The sequence below is a fragment of the Danio rerio genome, chromosome 7, assembly GCF_052040795.2.
Source record: "Danio rerio strain M-AB ecotype USA chromosome 7, GRCz13ab, whole genome shotgun sequence".
Taxonomy (NCBI): Eukaryota; Metazoa; Chordata; class Actinopteri; order Cypriniformes; family Danionidae; genus Danio; species Danio rerio.
In genome coordinates this window covers 14,803,479-14,819,466 of record NC_141027.1, presented here as the reverse complement: position 1 = coordinate 14,819,466, position 15,988 = coordinate 14,803,479, and the positions used below count along the sequence as shown (strand labels likewise).

The following is a 15,988-nucleotide window of genomic DNA, read 5'->3' as shown; positions in this document are numbered from 1 at the left end:
AGTGATGATAAGATCTTAATAGGCAGGTGAGCTATCAGGGCAAAGAGCATGGAGGAGAAGTAAAGGGGAGGGTTTTTAGAAATGATGCTAAAATAAACCCTGTCACATACAGTTAGGGATGTTATGATCATGAGTCATAACTCTGTCTTCCTCTTCTGTAATGGGCAAAAAGCAGATCTCATGCCATTTCAGATGTCTGAGGTTGACAGTCCAATTTACAGCTGAAATGTAGATGTATATTTGATCACAAGTGGACGACTGTATACAGCGGTAAATCAGGGTTAATTTCATTGACGAATCATTTTAGAAGGAGGGAGTGAGGGATGGATGGATGGAAGAATAGATGGAATGATGAATGACTTGTGGATGGATGGATAGATGGAATATGGGTGGATGGATGGAAAACAAATGGATGGATAAATTAATAGATGAAATGAGAGATGGATGGACTAATCATTGGTGGAGGGATGGGTGGATGAATGGAAAATTAATGAATGGATGAATTGATAGATGGAATGACAGATGAATGAATAAATGACTGGTGGATGGACAGATAAATGGATTGACAGATGTATGATGGATGGATAGATGAATTGATAGATTGACAGGTGGATGGATGAAGGGTGGCTGGAGGGATGAATAGGTGGATAATGAATGGATGCATGGATTAATAGATGGAATGACAGATGGATAGATAAATGACTGGATGGATGGATGGATGGAAAACGAATGGATGGATGAATTAATGGATCTAAAGACAGATGAATGAATGCATGACTGGTGGATGGATAGATAGATGAATTAACTGATGGATGTTGGATGGAAGGATGGATGAATTAATAGACTGATGGATGGATGGATGGATGGATGAAAGAAGGGATAGATGAATGGATGGATAACAAATGGATGGATGGATTAATAGATGGAATGACAGATTGATGAATGACTGGTGCATAGATGGATACATGGCAGATGGATGGATGCATGAATATATAGATGGAAGGATGGATGGAAAATAAATGGATGGATAAATTAATAGATAAAATGACTGATGAATGGATGAATGACTGGTGGATGGATGGATGAACAGATAGATTGACAATTGGATTGATGAATGGATGGATGCATGAATGGAGGGATGGATAGGAGGATATCAAATGGATTAATAGATGAAATGACAGATGGATAGATGAATGACTGGTGAATGGATGGATGGATAGATAGAGGGATGGATGACAGATGGATGAGTGAATAGATAGATTGACAGATGAATGGGTGAAGAGGGGATGATAGATTCATGGATGGAAGGATGGCTAAATGATTGAATGAATGAAGGAATTGATGGAATGGCAGATTGATTAATGGATGGATAGATGGATTGACAGATGAATGAAAGACAGATAAATGGATGGATGGATAGATCCATAGATATATTAACATATGAATAATGGACAGAAGGATGAATAAATTAACTGATGGATGGATAAACAGATGGATGAATGATGGATGGATGGATCAAGAGATGTATTGACAGATGGATAATGACAGATAAATGAATGGATTAACAGATGGATGCATGATGGATGTATGGAAGGATGAATGGATTAACAAATGATGGATGATGGATGGATGGATGAATCAATGAATAGATGGAATGACAGATGGATGGATGACTAGATTAAATGATGGATGGCTGGCTGGATGGTTGGATAGATAAATGCATAGATTGAGACAGATGGACAGATACAGTTGAATAGATTGAAAGATAGACGAGTTGATGATGATGAGTTGATATATATATATATATACTGTATGGATGGGTAGAAATGGATGAATATTGATATGGATTGATGAATATAATGAATAAATGAATAGAATATGTTGGGATTAAAAGGATACATGGGCGATGGATGAAAAAAAAAAAAACAGATGCCATGCCATTTCAGATGTCTTTTGGTGACAAAGTCTATTTAACCTTTGAAATTAGGATTTGTTTTTATCACAGCCAATTCCATTGACTAATAATTTTCATCATAACTCCTCACCAAATAAAAAAAATTATTTTCAGTGACAAAAACTATGACAACTTTACTGACATTTTCGTCAATAAATAAAGATGAAACAAAAATGTTTATGAGGGGACAATTTGTTGCAAGATCCAGTCAAAACATATCTTCAGAGTTTCAGCGAGGGGAGATGCACACATTTGAACTATAACCTATACTGATCTCCCCAGCAGGAAATAAGCAGTCATTTGCTGCATGCTTCACTGAATGTCCAAAAATGTCAATATGTGGGAGAAGACAAGCGAAGAGCAGGTATAAATAAATCTGAAGCACAATTGAAACGCACATCTGAGCACAAACTGACAGCAGCAAAATAAACTTCAGTAACGTCTTCAGTACAGCAAATTGAATCTATGCAAATTAATTGTATCTATAGAACATAATAATACACTTACTAATATATAATTTCTGCTTGAAAGAACAAAGAATGTTAAATAAAGCTGGTTTATTTTACAGAATGCATTTTATGAGGTCTTTTTATTTAAGCCACAACTGTTAAAGGGCCTTGAAACCGGTTCGGTTGAAGTCTACCTCAGAATGTTAAAAAAGAAATGCTTCAGAATGGGACTGTGAGCAGAGGGAGAAGTGGCTGGCAGAGCAGGGGAAAAAGAGGGGAGCGAACAACTGTTGTCAGTTTGCTCACAAAATCAGGCACAAATCGAGAGGAGATGCCTGATTTTATATTTAAGTTAAAATGCAAAGAAATAAACAGTAATTTAATGTCCTGCTACATTTTTTTTTTGTTTGTAGTTTCATATACACATAACCACAATTTGTTAAATCATTATAAAAATAATGATGTTTATAAAAACACTATAAATGAGGAGGACTTCTCTCCTCCTCAATTCCAGGGTCTGAATGCAGACACAGTAGACAGCAGTGCAGCAGGTCCCTTCCTCTGTCTATTTCAACCATCAAACCTGCCTGTGATCTGGAGGAATCCAGCATGGATATTGGCGATGTGTCTGAATAGTAACTAGTCATGGGATGATAAGCAGTTTCAAGATTTACCGCGGTTAGGAAAAGTCAAGGTTTTAAAACCACCAAAGTTTTCTGTCATACATCGTTCCTACGGTATATGTAAGTTTTTTGCCTTTTAATCGCACAGACACAAATTGTGTTTTATTAACTTATTATTTGTATTTAATTTTTATTAATTAAACCAAGAATATAAAGTAGCTTTAGAATAAGAGCATTTGCCTACACTTTGTAGCTGCCAGCTTCTTGCATCTGTTTTTTTTTTTTTACTCCTCACAGAAAAGTTCCTTTCTGTGATCGGTCATGTTTCGCGGTCATTTATTTTACTGTATTTTGATTTACAGCAAATCAAAAATACTGTATTTTAATGGCGCATGTTTACTGTTCCAAAATATTTGAAATGTTTCTGAGAATAAAATATATTCTGTTCAATAAGGGATTTTTTTTAACCCAGAAAATTAAAAAAAATATATATACAGTGAAAGTCAGAAATATTAGCAATCCCCAAAGTATGTCTGATAATATTTTTTCTTCTGGAGAAAGTCTTACTTGTTTTATTTCAGTTAGAATAAAAGCAGTTTTGAAATTATTAAACACCATTTTAAAACCAAAATTATTAGTCTCTTTAAGCTAATTTTAGTCTACAAAACAAACCATCATTATACAATAACTTGTCTAATTACTCAAACCTGCCTAGTTAACCTAATTAACCTAGGTAAGCCTTTAAATGTCACTTTAAACTGTATAGAAGGATCTTAAAGAATAACTAGTAAAATATTATTTACTGTCATCTTGGCAAAAATAAAATAAATCATAATTCAGGGTGCTAATAATTCTGACTTCAACTGTATATCTGATGAATAATGGCAAATTGACGTTTCCCAGAATTTCCAGTGTGACTTTAGAGTTTACTGTTACATCTGTTGTCAATAAATAAAGTTTATTGAATACTTTAATTTTTCGTATGTTACCGTGATGTATATATTTTAGAGCAATAATTACATTACCGTGAAACTGTGATATTTTTATCTGAGGGTATCCTATCGTCAGAATCTCATACCAGCTCATCCATAATGGTAATGAACTTAACTAATAAAAGACAAAGTCTACCATTATCCAATTCTCCAACAGCTCTTTCGACAAAAGTGCTTGCTGCAAACCAACAGCTTTGCTGTATCAGCCCTGAAAGACTTGCAGGGGAAAAACAAGCAACAAACCCTGTGGTTCAAACAAACACATACGCCCCTTGGCATGCACGGACGCTGTCTCACCCAGTCATTGGGTCTCACAGCTTGGCAGGTCTGCCTTACCTTCAGAAAGCACGTGTTCTCATGAATAATTAAGTAGTATGATCTTCTCATTGGATAAGAAACTCCGCTATGAATAATAACGCTCCAAAAATTTATGAAATTAGTTGACAAAAGCTTGAAAATATCCAAGCTAACAGGTGCTAACGTTGTCTTAACTGATGCTCAACACACACACACATTTGTTAAAATTTCCAAAAAAGTACTCCAGGGTGTCTTAATGCTTTAAATCTGTGCCTGGATTGTTCAAACCTAAATATTATTTTTATTCAAAAGTGTGCATGTAAGTATATAATAAGACATTTAGAGATATTCTTAATTAATATATTCTGATTGAACTAAACTGGTTAGATTTTAGTCAGCGAAATTGTAGATTTAGTCGACTGAAACGGTAATGAATTTAGAAGACTAAAATATGACAAACTAAAATGCCATTTTAGTCAAAAGACTAAAACTGAATCAAAATGTGCTGTCAAAATGAACACGGGTGTAATTGCGGTCTAAAATGTTCTTCAACAGTGGCTCGGTGGTTAGCACTGTCGCCTCACAGCAAGAATGTTGCTGGTTTAAGTCCCGGCTGTGTCAGTTGGCATTTTTGTGTTTGCATGTGCTCTGTTTTTCCCTACAATCCAAACACATGCACTATAAGTGAACTGGATGAACTAAATTGTCCATAGCCTATGAGTATGTGTGTGAATGAGTATATGAGTGGCTGGAAGGACATCCGCTGTGTAAAACATATGCTGGAATAGTTGGTGGTTCATTCCACTGTGGCGACCCCTGATAAATATGGGACTAATCTGAAGGAAAATGAATGAATGAATGAAAGTCCTTCAATCAGTCTTTCAATGCATTTGACAAAACCATAATATGAAATATGATCAAAAATGCATTGCTATTCACATCCTTTTTTTTTGTTTGCTTTCTTGCTCACTCATAAGCTGTGTAGCATGAGTTTGTTCGTTTCAATAGCACTTGTGTTTTGCACCAAGCACTTCCACAAAAGTGATGTAGAGCGTGACGGAATAAGCGGAAAGTGTCTCAACGAAAGCTGAACACAAGTGACTCATTTAAATGTGAAAATGGCCTGTAATGAGCCTCAGCTGACCACTTGTGATAGGAAAATGCACGTTGTACCTGATGGAAACCAGACCTAAATGATTGCAAGACCTAGATTAAGGCATTCTCAAAATGTTTCACTTCAAGGCCCATCTCCTTCTCCAATAAATTATCCAAGGGCCTCCTATGCACCTACACCGGTGAAAATAAGTATTTAACACGTCACCATTTTTCTCAGAAAAACATATTTCTAAAGGTGCTGTTGACTTGAAATTTTCACCAGATGTTGGGAACAACCAAAGAAATCTATATATGCAAAGAAAACAATATTAATTAGTTTACAAATTTTTCAAAGTTATGTGTAATAAAATGGAAAAAAAAAGAATTGAACACATGAAGAAAAGGAGGTGTAGAAAGGCAGTGAAAGCCCAGACAGCAGCTCCATGATGTGAATCTCCTATTCCACCACATCCCAAAGGTGCTTTATACTGGATTGAGATCTGGTGACTGTGGAGGCCATATGAGTACAGTGAACTCATTGTCATGTTCAAGAAACCAGTCTGAGATGATTCACACTTTATGGCACTGGCACCGACAACCATGCCATGTTCAAAGTCACTTAAATCACCTTTCCCATTCTGATGCTCGGTTTGAACTGCAGCAGATCGTCTTGACCATGTATGCATGCTTTGAGAAGCCACTATGTGATTGGCTGATTAGAAATTTGCGTTAATGAACAAATAGACAGGTGTACCTAATAAAGTGGCCGGTGAATGTATAAGAATAATACATTGAAATATCTAGAGTAAATAATTTAAATTAATGAGCTTTTTTAAGTTTCTTTAATTTGGTTTTACATACTTGCATGTATGGTCAGTTAGAAAATGAGGCCTGATGTACAGTGTTTGTAACGTCACATCTGTATCCTTTAGGGATGAATAAGTCATTTGATCATATTATAGATCTGAGATTGGACAAAATGTCTCATTTATAGTTCAGATAAACCAATCAGCAAATGACACAAAGCCTAAAGCTCTCTTAAAACATTCTGCTCTGGCAGGAAATGAATGCATTATATGGAACTCAAAACTCAGGAAACGCTGGAGAAAATGCTTGGAAAAGCCACATTTCCTGTGCAATTCTTCTTGATAATGCAAATCAATGATCTGTTTCCTATTGGCATTTTGATTAATAGTGGACAGGAACTTTTCCTTCAAATATCTCCAAGGAATTGATGCAAGAAACATCCAGTTTTAAACGTATGCACATTTTCTTAAAAGACGAGAACGAATATGATCGAACCAACCTTGCACTGAAAACAAAACCTTAACAATAGTTTGTGGTTTTATCGCTGTGGTTTGACAAACAACAAGGTTTTCACTTGACATCTTAATGAAAACGGAGAACAAAAATCTGTGAAAAAGAGCCTTTTCAGTACTCCTAAGTGCAGTATGGCCACAATCCAATCAGGTAAACTGCTTGTATTGATCATTATAATGGCAGCAAGATGTAAGCCATGCGTCAGTGCTGTGAAACAATGCTGCCCATTTTACAGAAACAAACTGCGGTGTACCAGGTTTCCTGAAAGTACTCTCCTCTTCCTGTCAAGTAACTGCTATTCACATGCTAAGTGTGGTCTTTCATTCACACCCATTACCTTTATGAGGCCATTTTGTAGAATTTAGAAACCCTTGTTATTAGTGACAACAGTGGCTGTTTAGTGAACTGCAGCCAGCAACTTACACAATTGGACACACATAAGACTCAATAATGTGATTTGGTGCACAATATACTCATAGTGAAGTTATTATTATTATTTTTATTAGAAGTAAAAAGAAGCACATCAATTCTTTAAAAAATATATTAATTTTCATTGTGGCTTAATGGCTCGACAATAAGTTTAAGTGCCAAATAGATAAGCAGTCAGGTTTTACAATTCTTGAAATCATTCAGCCGATCTCTGGATCTGGCTGGAGCATTTTTTAGCTTAGCTTAGCTTAGCATAGATCATTGAATCGGATTGGACCATTAGCATCTTGTTTAAAAATTAACAAACATTTTTTAGATTAGTTTTCCTATTTAAAACTTGACTTTTCTGTAGTTACATTATGCACTAAGACGGAAGGAAAATAAAAAGTTGTTATTTTATAGGTCAATAACTCTGCTTCTGGGTTTGGAGTGGCAGCCCTTCTTTGTTGATGCCATTTTGATGACTTCAGCCACAATATTCTTAAGTATGCCCATCTTACTGTTAGTTTGCTGTGAGGGAATGATGCGTAAAAAGAAAGCCCTGCCCACAACTCATATTCTATTACGATTGGAAGTACGTCAACAAACTGGAACAAAAGGCTCAACAACTTCCGGTTCTTACAGACTTTAAAGCTTTGTAGGTGTTCGAGAATTTAGATTTAACAATTAATTGTCCAGCAAGACTCTTATACAACCATCTGCCATGAAGTAACCATGATCCAATTAATCAAAGCCATAACCAGCCAAACATCTATTTCATTTCCAAAATAAAAAAAAAAGTTCATTTAAATTTTAACATTTTCTTTGTTGTATGTGTGACAGAATGGAACGTATACTCTCAGAAGATCTCTTTGGTTAAATTTCATTACAAGCTCTTTGATGGCTTTAAGTAATAACTAGTTAGACTGGGTAGGGTTGCACCAGCTGTTCGTAGGTTCTTTCTTAAACTGGAACGTAAAGTCCACACTAGGAGCTTAGAAACTACTGTACTAGCTAGTTTGTAACTAAATCTGTTCTTAGTTCGATTGCACCACATGTTTTTAAGCCGCCTTTCCACTGCACACGACAAGCGACAGACAAGAAGGGATTCATTTCCAATGGAGAGTAGTCCAAAAGCTGCGTCGACTTCTGATCATCTCCGTATGCGGAAAATTCAGATCCGATTTGAGCTGCGGATACGTTTAAATATTTTTAAACTCCTGCGACTAGAGCGTATGCGATCGGCCGACCAAATATTGTGTATTCCAATGTTGTCCAAGCAGGTCCGATGACAAATAGTAGGGTTTTTTTTTTTTATTAGAAAAAAGTCTATATTAAAAACATTTCTATTCATTTCTATTCAGAAATAAGTAATAAAAAAATGTTTTGAATGTTGTCTCCACATTCCCTCCAAATTTTTTTAGAGGTCTATGAGTTTCAAGTGTTAATTCATTGAACCATGGTTGCTTTTGCACTCTTATTTCGGACACTGCGAGAACAGCTCTCACATGGTGAACACCAAAACAGAAAATTCAGTGTGACTGTCACAAGGGTGTGTATTCCTACAGTCCTGTCCAAATGTCGTGTGCAGTGGAAAGGCGGCTTTATGGCAAACCGTAGTTGGTAGGTTGTAAGCTCCGAAATGAGACACAGATTCAGAGTTCTACATGAGGTTATTAAAAAGCAAATAATATAAATATTACGAACGTAAATATTAGGTGAGCATGTTACATTGCAACACCGTGCCCTAACAACACGCTATGTAACAAGCAGTTTGACTGTTTGCACCAGACAAAACATGACAGAAATTTAAATACAGCAATTCAGAAGCACAGAATAGTGCACTTACTGCACTACAAACAAAATGATTAGGTTTATAATCCAATTAATATATATTAAACCTCTTTAACATCATTAAATGTAGATGCTAAAGCACTGAGATGTGTTTGTTTGCATTATTTCAGTTCTAAAGTTCAATTTCAAACGCTTTATTTTAATTTCACCATCTGAGGTGAACTGCTGCTGCTTTTAGTAGTATGACAATAAATGTCACAAGAAATGCCATTCAAACTCACATTGTTAGTATTTCACACCGAATAAAGCAGATGAGGTGTACCTGAAGTGATCATTGTCAGTATTCTGTTGTTCAGCTGCAAAAAAAACAGCTGTTTCTAGTATATCAATTCGAGGTGTTGGTTAGAACATAAACCCCTTTTAATATGGTAAATTTTCCATCTATCGCGTGCCATTTGCTTTTATTTAGAGAACAAATTAAATCAGGCTTTAGGCTCGATCATCAGACTCGCTCCTGTGAGTCCTCAATCTGGCAACATGCTCTAGCGTTTGTTTTGATCCAGGCATGCGATACCTAGTTCAACCACTGGGTGTGAAACTTACAAACTGCACCTTTAATGCTGATAATAAAAATGCCAAGACCCAAAGCATGTACATGTAAATGAAGTAAATTTATTAGATTTGACTAAACCGAAAAGTCATTTATTTCAGTGTACAAAAAAGGTTTAAAGTTTTAACTTGATGGTCTTAAATGAAGAATGCTCACTAGATTTTTTCTGTATGCTTTGAATTTTATCAGTCTACAAACAAACAATTATAACCAACCACCAAAGTGCTTGATCAATAGCAGAAGTGCCTTGAAAAGGCAAGCAAAATCAATCAGACATTGTGTTGCACAATAACCCTTTATGATTTGATGATTTAATAGCCATCTAAGGATCTAAACACTGAAAGCGAGAAAAACACACACAAAATCAGATTATACCGACTGCCCCAGAATAGTCTGTGATCAAACTCCAGTGGCAAAAAAAAAAGGCTCTAGAATGATTGAGCGAGGCAAAAATCCAATACAGCTCAATCTGAGGTAATGGCTGCCAAAGACCTCCAGCTGATTTGAAGAGAAAAACAGTACAAGTGGTGTATTGTGGGAAGGCCAGCGTGCTGAAAGGGGCTGGTATTGACGTCACGCTTTGAGTGTCAATCCTTTTATGCCTCTTCAACCTTGCTGATGATCAGGAGACATAATAAGCCGGAGTGAACGGAGCTCGCATCCGCCGTCTCTTGCTGGACTGTCACAATAAAGTGACAGCGCTTTATTGTTATGAAACATACATGAGAAAAGAGCAGGGAGTCTCGGGTCAAGAGAGTTACGCGGAGACGAGTGGGTGTGTGTTAGTTTCGAAAAGCAATCTTTGGGATGTGAAGATGGATATGAGGTCTGGAATGGGAAACAAAAGATCGTTTTCTGTCATTTGTTTCCTCTTTGACGTATTGCCTTAGACACACAGTCGTTATTTGAAGAAATGAGGGCGATGCAAGTCTGTATGAAGGCGTATGGGGTAGAGAAAGGATACCTGAAATTCCATGAGAAAAAAAAATATCACAAGGAAAGTAACTAATTTACATTTTGTCAGTTTAGTGGCGAATTCGTACAAGTTTATTCATAGGAAAACGTACAATTTTTAAAAGGAGGCGTGGCACCAAATCCCACCCATAAACTTAACTGTCATTGGGCGATAAGCATGTTGTACTAAATTATATCAAAATTAAATCAAATATAATTAAATTGATATCAAAATCAAATTAAAGATACGAATTGCCGTGAGATATCGTTGGAATTATGGTAGTTTGAGTTTAATTATAAATGTTTAAAAACGTTAACTTAAACATTGGGCATTTTGCTTTATCACTTTATCAACACATATAATACAACTAATAATAAGTAATGCACAATTTGATTTGTTACACTGTAAGTTACAATACAAACCAGAAATTCCACGTTAGTCATTTAAATAACCATTTAAAGTACATTAAAACAATTGTAGAAATTATTTTTTATTAAAATAACTTGATTTATTGTAAATTATTATTATTATTATTATTATTATTATTATTTATTATAAATAGCATTTTCCTTTTTTAATTATAATAATGGTCCATTCACAACAGACGCCGATGAAGCAATAATCATGCGTGATTTACATGTTACGTTTCTGAAAAGATGCAATTCCCTCCAAATTTTTTAGCGGTCTGTGAGTTTTTAGTGTTTGTTGACATTTAGCATCAATGCAAAATAATCTTTGCGTTATCAGGGTTTCTGCCAGGCCTCAAAAAGCATTAAAAGTCAAAATGTAAGGCCTTAAATGGCATTGAAAAGCATTACAGATAGCTGAAGATACCAATTATGCAACACAAGTAATTGTTTTGTGTTGAATTATGAACACTAATACTTAATATAAATGCTGTACATTAAATTATTATGAAGTGTACTTTATGTACTGTTAAAGTCAGAATTATTAGCCCCCTTTGATTTTTTTTCTTTTTTTTTTATATTTCCCAAATTTTGTTTAACAGAGAAAGGAAATTTTCACAGTATGTCTGATAATATTTTTTCTTCTGGGGAAAGTCTGATTTGTTGTATTTCGGCTAGAATAAAAGCAGTTTTTAATTTTTTAAACACCATTTTAAGGACAAAATTGTTAGCCCCTTTAAGCCCGATAGACTACAGAAAAAATATTGTTATGCAATAGCTTGCCATTATTACCCTAACCTGCCTAGTTAACCTAATTAACCTTGTTAAGCCTTTAGGTTTCACTTTACGATGTATAGAAGTGTCTTAAAAATATTTAGTAAAAACTATTTACTGTCATCATGACAAAGATAAAACAAATCAGTTATTAGAAATGAGTTATTAAATCTATTATGATGGAGAAATGGGATGCAAAAAAATCTCTCTGTTAAACAGAAATTGGGGAAAAAAATGATGGGGGCTTATAATTCAGGGGGCTAATAATTCTGACTTCAACCGTAGGTGAGTGGGCTTGACAAACCACCTGTAGTAAGGGTTCCACACAATTCATTCATGCTGTCTTAACACAAATCGATTAAGTTAACGTGACAAATTTAAGCGTATTGAACATACTGAACAATTAAGAAAAAAAAAAACTATCTCCAGAATAGTTTTGTTTTGGCTCATTTTAAATAAGCAGTTTGAACAGGCAGCAAAAAAACATTTATTGAGTGTATAATTAGCAGTTCTTGTGTGTATTGCGTCTTCCTGTTAAATATCTGAATGCCTCCTCAATTGAAAGTTGCTTTGGACAAAAACATTTGCTAAATTACTAAATGTAAATGTAAAGAATTGTAACCAAAACTAATTTTCTTGTGCTAACAGTTAACATTTTAATCATAACAAACCCGTCAATGAAAAACAAACACACTTCCCACTTGTTGAGTATTAAATCAGTTCATTGTCCAAAAATAGGTATTACCTCATGCTCCACTGGAATTCCATCCAAAATAACTCTGTGATTATATATGGTTACCACGAACTAAAATTACTCATTTTTTGGGTGAAACTGCCCACCCGTTCTACAAACGTAGGACTGAATAAAAGCATATCTCTGAAAACACTGGCTCGGCGGTGATAAAAACTATTATATTAGCAGAGGAAGTCAGGCTAACCAAAGAAAAGCTCGCAGGCATTTCCGCCAACTGCCTCCCCAAGGTCTGAGACTGGAGGATGCATTCAACTCAAATTCTATTCACACAAACCCACACAGCACAAACCAAACCCTATCTGACTCATGATGTGCCAGACCACTGTTTAAAAGCATGCTCTAAACATAGCCCAAAAAAAAAAAAAAAAAACAAAGCCCACAACTCCTATTATGTTACTGAGTCCCTCGAGATGATTGACAACTGAAAGACTGAGCAAATCTATTGTGCTGCTTGGAGAAACGCTAAAAAGAATTAACACGTCTTGCCTATTTATTATTGCTTTATCTCACAGGGAATAAAATATTCAAAGTCAACATGAAATCAAAATGGAGCCTTTGACTTTTAGATGCGTTTTTTTATCAGAAGTTGGTCTGCTTTTAAAATCACATTTTTCAATGCTTATTTTCAGTGCTGGGTAAGTTACTTTAACCCTTTCATGCATGGTGTCCACATTTGTGGACAGTTAATTTAAATTAATTTAAGGTTCATCAATCAGGGTAAAATGACACTTGAGGGCAGTGTCAATAGACTGTCAGCAGTATTGTCACAGTGGCTACTCTCTTGGGCTGCGTCCGAAACCACATACTTTCATACTATACAGTATGCTAAAATCAGTATGCGAGCCGAGTAGTGCGTTCGAATTCATAGAATTATAAAAATCAGAATGCGAGAAGTGCCTGGATGACTTACTACTACCGGCGAAATTCTGAAGTGCGCATCCCATGCATGCTGCGCTATCCCATGGTTAGGCCCACATGGAATCTGTGCGCGCAGAATTCCGCAGATTTTTCGCAGAATTCCGCAAATTTCTGCAGATTTTTAGCCCATTAATAATTCTGTTTATTTACTTGAGTAAATGTGTAAATCTGAATTTATTCAGTTTTTATTCAGTAATTTATTACTTTTTATTTAATATATTAAGGTTTTTGTTATGATACTCCGCTGGATACTCCCAAAATAATTCCGAAGAAATCCGCAGATTTTTACCGAAATTCTCCGCAGAAATAGCAAAAAAAACGTTTGCAGATTCCGTCCCTGCCCATGATGCTCCACAAGAGAATTCATGAATGGGAGTGAAGCCATGCAACTGACGCAGGTAGGTCACGTGACCATGACAAAATGGCAGATGTAGTACATCCGAATTCTATTAATGCTTCTTACATTCATACTGCATAGAACACACTTTTCAATTCAAATGCAGTACCTCTTGTGTAATTAATCCAAGATGGCTGACAGTGATGGCCGTGTGCTAAATACCTCAGACATACCTGTGAAAAACTTTCATTCAAGGAGGTCAATTGAGGTAAAAAAAAATATATTAGTATGGACAGTAAAGTATGATGAATATGTAAGCAATTTGTAAAATAAAATTTATGGTAAAATTGAGTTTTTATTCACCAAAAAACAACTGTCCCCGTATGTGGGCGTCATGCAACAGAGGAGTCAGACTGCATAAAAGTCCTTTTTCTGTAACCTGACAGTAAATCTATTTTTTCAAAGATGTTAAATATTGTCTTATATTGTAATTAAACAGACATTTAACTAATGTATCAACATAAATAGTCATTTAAAATTATATATTATAGCAGTAAATGGCAATTTTACACATTCATATGGAAACAAATTTGCATTTTGCCTTCTCAACAGGGAAAGAATAGGTCACTAAGTCAATACAGAATAATTGAGAATAATGAGGACAGTGGCAGTGACAGCAGTGATGAGCATGTGCCAGAAAATGGCATACCCATATTGCAAACGTTTCTGCACATATATATAACTACTGTTATTATTATTATTGTTCTTACAATATATGTTTCATTGTTATTATATTGTACTATTATAGTTTTTAATAAATGAGCAGATATGAATAGAATAACTGCTATATTTGGTTATATTTTCTGCAAAGACCAAATCCATTTTCATTGCTACGCAGATGACACCCAGCTCTACCTATCAACCAAACCCAACCACAAACTCCCACCTTCAGCCCTTACTAATTGCTTTGCAGACATCAAATCTTGGTTCACCTCAAACTTCCAGAAATTAAATGACAATAAAACTGAACTTCTCCTTATAGGTACACGATCCACTTTAAATAAATCACATAGCTTTTCCATTCCTACAGATGATTCTGTCATTACCCCCTCCCCTCAGGTTAAGAGTCTGGGGGTCATCTTCGACAGCACCCTTTCATTCACTGCACATTTTAATAATGTCACCCGGTCCGCCTATTTCCACCTTCGAAATATAAATCGTTTACGTCCTTCTCTCACACCTCATTCAGCTGCCATTCTTGCTCATAGTTTAGTCACATCACGTTTAGATTACTGTAACTCCCTTCTGTTTGGCCTCCCTAAAAAACTTTTCATAGATTACAACTGGTACAAAACACTGCAGCCCGCATTATCACAAAAAAACCTCTATCTGTCACATCATACCAATTCTACAACAGCTTCACTGGCTTCCCATTCTTTTCAGAATTAATTATAAAATACTTCTACTCACTTTTAAAGCCATCCACAATCTCGCTCCTTCATACCTTGCTAATCTTGTTCATATGGCCACACCTTCTCAAACACTCAGGTCTTCTTCTTCCATTCACCTCCCTGTTCCCTCTGTCCGCCTTGTCACCATGTGGAGTAGATTTTTCCACCACTCTGCTCCTCAGCTTTGGAATTCAATCCCTCCTGATCTCCGTAATTTAGACTCTCGTTCTCAATTCAAATCCAAACTCAAAACATCTGTTTAAAATAGCTTATTCACTTTAACCTGACTGCATTTTAAAAGTTTGTATTGTTTTCTATTTTTATTTCAATTGATTGTTCTAGCTGTCCTGTACGTTGACCTTGAGTGTCATGAAAGGCGCCTTTAAATAAAATGCATTATTATTATTAACATTCATTCATTTTTTTTGTCGGCTTAGTCCCTTTATTAATTCGGGGTCACCACAGCGGAATGAACCGCCAACTTATCCAGCAAGTTTTAACGCAGCGGATGCCCTTTCAGCCGCAACCCATCTCTGGGAATTATCCACATACACACTCATACACTACGGACAATTTAGCTTACCCAATTCACCTGTACCGCATGTCTTGGACTATGGGGAAAACCGGAGCACCCGGAGGAAACCCACGCGATGGCAGGGAGAACATGCAAACTCCACACAGACACGCCGACTAAGCCGAGGTTCGAACCAGCGACCTTCTTACTGTGAGGCAACAGCACTACCTACTGCGCCACTGCCTCTTTATTTCCCATTTTACACTTTTGTTGCATGGTGTCCACGTATGTCGACAGTTAAATAATTTTTAAATAAAAGAACATTTTGTAAAAAGG

The 15,988-nt window shown here is 35.8% G+C and overlaps 1 protein-coding gene and 1 long non-coding RNA gene across 6 annotated transcripts in view; one reads left to right on the top strand and one right to left on the bottom strand.

The window, feature by feature from the left end:
* LOC147835935 (uncharacterized) overlaps positions 1-15,988 on the top strand; it is a 379,840-nt gene that overhangs the window by 161,295 nt on the left and 202,557 nt on the right. The window lies entirely within an intron of this gene.
* ntrk3b (neurotrophic tyrosine kinase, receptor, type 3b) overlaps positions 1-15,988 on the bottom strand; it is a 296,050-nt gene that overhangs the window by 119,902 nt on the left and 160,160 nt on the right. The gene's annotated exons all lie outside the window — the stretch shown is intronic.